We start from the raw sequence: 4,582 nt of genomic DNA, 5'->3' as shown, positions 1-4,582 counted from the left end.
AGGAGTGTTCCCACCTTAATAGTTCATTTTACTAATAGTCCATTGTATGGTTAGCATTGCTACGAAGTATCCGAGGAATTCACTAAAACACAGATTCATAGGGTCCACAGGCCAAAATTCTGGTTTGTGGGCAGTGGAAGCTGGGGATAAGTAGTTTGTACACAATAGGAACCAACACAGGTGGTTTTAATGTATACATTGTGGTGGGCGGCTGAAGGCACCAGCAGGAGTTTTTCTAACTGCTTACTTGTCAGGGCTGCTTTAATCAGTCCAAAAAGGTGTTTTGAAGTTAAACAGAATACACCCTTCACCATTAATCAGCAACGGTGCCCTATAGAAACTTCATGAACATCGGCCTCCCAACTATTGCTTTCTCACCACGAAACAGCTTTCTTTATTCCTGGATTTGTTATTGTAAGTATATAATTTATTTGTCCAATGAATGAAATAAGAATAGAAAAAGTCATTCTAAAATCAATTAGGTTTTGCAAAATAGGATACAAGCAAAAGTTTGAACTAAAAGTTGTGGAATTTACTATAGATACAGAGCTTCTTAGGAGTGGGTGCTTGGCACAACAGTGAAGACACCGCTTGGGACAGCCACTTCCTGTCCACTTCTGTTCTTACAGGTGGGAGGTAGCAGGTGGTCAGTAGGACCCGGATCCCTGCTGTTCCACATAGGAGGCCTGGATGGAGTTCCTGACTCCTGGCTTCAGCCTCGTCCAATCCGGTTTGTTTGAGCATCTGGGGAGTGAATCAGGAATGAAAAGATCTCTCTCTAATACATAGGAACAAATCAAAATTGCTTAAAACTTGGGAAAAACAAAGCAGACAAAAATTGCAAGTCCAAAATTAATTTGTCACATTGCATGGCACCTCTTTATAAATTCTTATACCTCTTAATAAGATGAAAAGGTAGAAAGTCCCAAAATATGATATGGAAGTAGCTTATACAAGAGACAGGTTCATCAGGAGAGAAAAGACATTATTTTGATATTAATAATATTTGACATTATTTGATATTTTGATATTTTGATATTAAGTTTAAACTAATGCAAAATATTTAAAGCAGATATGTGTATTTAAAAATCTTTGCTCTCTGAACTTTTTCCCCTCCACACCCCATTTCCTGTAACAATGAACTGGCTGTCCTGACTATGCTGAGTAATATGGAGTGCACTGTGGTTGCTTATTTGTGGGGTTCTTCAGTAGACAGTGAGTACTTTGGGGTCACTGAAGCCTTTTATCCCACTTTGTATAACGTCATTCCTGGTCCATGATGGCCCGGTGAAATGCTTATAAAGATGTCAATCAGTCTGAATAGAGGAATGTGGAGACTTATAATATGCAAATGCATGGTTCACAAGAAGACTACTTGTAGAAAAATAAATGATCTGAGCTTTTAAAATGATCACCAGAGGGGTTGCTGTTTGGCCCGGGATTAATACGCTGGGTAAAATGCCCACATCGACATTGGAGTGCCTTCGTCTGATGCTTGGCTTTTGCTTCTAACTCCAGGTGCCTTTTAATGTCTCCCTGGGGACAGCAGGTGGATGGCACGTGGCTGTGTTCCTGTCACCTTCGTGGGAGTCCTGCGTTGAGTTCCTGGCTCCCAGACTTTGTTCTGGCCCAAGTCTGGTTGCTATGAGCAATTAGGGAGTGAACCAGAAGGTAAAAGCACCCCCCCTTGCCTCCGGAATAAATACATACAAAACTTGCAAACACTTAAGAAGCCCTGAGCTGGGATCACTATAGTTAACACACACACACACACACACACACACACACACACGGATAGGAGCTACCAGAAATTAGAAAAATGAATTCTTAATCATAGGAAATGAAAAAGCATCAACTCAAGAATTTGAGTTAACACTCATTTTTGCATCATGGCAAGAAGTTTTTTCCTTGAAAATTTTTAATAGGGGTAAACTAATTGAACCAATACCTAGTTCTCAGAGGCAACACTAAATGGATATTTAAATGAAGCACGAGAAAACACACAACTTGCAGACAGCTATATAATTTTGATTTTTATCAGTAAGCTGCTGCTTTTGTCTCCCTGGTTCTCATTGTTTTTGTCATCATGATTGGTTTATTCAGAAGTGTTTAGAAGGAGCATTAGAGCCATTTGTGAGAAGGCACTGTATAAATAATAAAATTCTCAGGAAATGGGTTGCTGTTTGTGGGTTCTGGAAAGAATCCATTACACTGAGATGTTCTCTAAAGTCACATTCTATTCTGTAGGTGATTTTCGACCAGCATGAGATCTAGGCTCTGGGGAAGTTAGTGTAGTTCAGTTAGCACGAGAATTAGTCCTGGAGATAGAAGTTTAGGACTAAACTCATCTAAAATCATCTAGTTAAGCCCACTCTTTAAATTTTTTTAAAAAACTTTTTTTTTTCTTTTTATTTTATGATACATTTCCAAGGCTTTGGGATTCCCCCTCTCAATTTCTTCCTCCCCACTGATTTCCCTTATATTATTACAATAGTATACTCCTTCAAAAACAGTCATTACTCCATCATTCTTCTATTTAAGTGTATCCTGACATCGTAGGTACGGACAATGGCAGAGAGGTCAACATCTCATTGTCACGACATACTCAAAAATTTCATTGGGAGTCCATCTTTGATTTGGAAGAAGATGTGCATATGGCAATGTATCTTCTTGGTATAATAGTCTATTACACAGTTCCTCTAGATGACTCCAGGTGCATGCATGTATACCGATGTATCCACTGATCTTGTGCTTTTTAAAAAAAGATTTATTTTTATTATTATTTTTATTGGAAAGGCAGATATACAGAGAAGAGGAGAGACAGAGAGGAAGATCTTCCGTCCGATGATTCACTCCCTAAGTGAGCACAACGGCGATGCTATGCCGATCCGAAGCCAGGAGCCTCTTCCGGGTCTCCCACGCGGGTGCAGGTTCCCAAAGCTTTGGGCCGTCCTCGACTGCTTTCCCGGGCCACAGGCAGGGAGCTGGAAGGGAAGTGGGGCTGCCGGGATAGAACCGGTGCCCATATGGGATCCCGGGGCGTGCAAGGGGAGGACCTTAACCACTTGTGCCACCGCGCCGGGCCCTGATCTTGTGCTTTGAGTGAAGGTCGCCTTACATCAGAGAGAACATATAATATTTGTCCTTTTGGGATTGGCTTATTTCGCTGAGCATAATGTTCTCTAGTTGGGACCATTTTGTTGCCAATGGTAGAATTTCATTGTTTTTAGTAATTTAGCCCACTACTATGGAATGCAAAGAGCCTCAGATGTATGTGGAACAGGAATTGTAAAGTATATGTAGGAAAAAACTGTCAGAGTTTGTCTTTAGAGGTAGGAAAGAGGAGGCAAGACATAAAATTGTGTAAGATGCTCTTACACAGGAAGATCTGGCTCTGGCTCTGAAGGGATACAGGTTGCAAGATCTCTCAGCTTCAGAAAGCAGCTCTGCTCCTCAGACGTGCTTGTCCGGAATTATTTAGATTAATAACAGATGGTTGAGTAGTTTGAATTTGTTGAACAAATGTTTGGGCTCTAAAATAAAAAAATAACTCTAGAATATTTAATGTAGGAGGATGTCAAGTAAATGATACCTCAGTGTGCATAAATTTGGTCAGATTTTTTTCCCTCCTTCTATTGGGTCCCTAGATCCTGAGGGATACAATGAGACAAACACTTTCTCTTTAATGCAAAATTTTCGTGAAACTCTCAAAATTCTGGATATGGTTTATTTTGTCAATGAATATATAAAGTTACAAAACAGTAGGTTTCATCATTTTTACATTTGTATAATTCATTCAAAAGAGTATCAAATATCACAAGATAAGCCTATTAATTTTATTGCTAGAATCAATTAAACCAGCAAGTAGTTGGAAAGCAGTGCTCTATGAAATCAGTGTGGAAAGTTCTTTGAGGACTTGAAAATCAGGAGCATGAGCATCTAGCATTGTTGGTTTGCATCATTTATTGATTTTGCTCTCAAGAAAAATAAGTGTTCGCTTAGGCAGCACAATATGGTAAAATGAGAACCATACAGAGAGGTTTGGCATGGTGCCTGTGCAAAGGCCACACACAAATTGGTGAAGCAGTCCATGTTTTTATATAATTTAAAAAAAATGCAAAGAAAAGAAAAACACACCAATGGAATTCAACTACCAGCAGAGACAATCTGTTACATTTAATATGATTCCCGAGTATGTTAACCAGAAGGGATTTCAAAAACTAAACCTAAGTGCAAAGTAAAAGAGCCTGAACTGAGTTCTTGGAGTAGTTGTTGAATAAACACCCTACTATGTTTGCATTTGGATTGAGGAGTATTTTAATAGCCTGGAATTTTGTTAATTGTGTTTCGCAAAACAAGAATGTTCTCTGTGTAAATGTGGAGACCCAAGGAAGTCAGACAAGGATAAAATGCCGACTGTGAAGCCGAGACAGTTACTCTGTTGAGTAAGACTCGTACAGTCAGAGTCACCGGTGCTGGGATTAAGTATCGTCTCTTTCCCACACAGACACGGACATGAGAGACTTAGAGTGGAAGTCACAGTATCCCATTAGTCATGTAGTAAGAGAGAGGTTAGCATGGA

At 39.6% G+C, this 4,582-nt stretch overlaps 1 non-coding gene across 1 annotated transcript; it reads left to right on the top strand.

Annotated features, from left to right (window-relative positions):
* The first annotated feature begins 3,991 nt into the window (after window positions 1-3,991).
* On the top strand, window positions 3,992-4,098 carry LOC121163790. The gene has a single exon (XR_005884952.1). It is a non-coding gene; the product is annotated as a U6 spliceosomal RNA (small nuclear RNA).
* Window positions 4,099-4,582: the final 484 nt, after the last annotated feature.

This window comes from Ochotona curzoniae, unplaced genomic scaffold, assembly GCF_017591425.1.
Source record: "Ochotona curzoniae isolate NIBS_2020 unplaced genomic scaffold, NIBS_Ocur_1.0 contig_64, whole genome shotgun sequence".
NCBI classification, from domain to species: Eukaryota; Metazoa; Chordata; class Mammalia; order Lagomorpha; family Ochotonidae; genus Ochotona; species Ochotona curzoniae.
The sequence above is the reverse complement of the archived record's forward strand: the minus strand, read 5'-3'. Positions and strand labels throughout refer to the sequence as shown.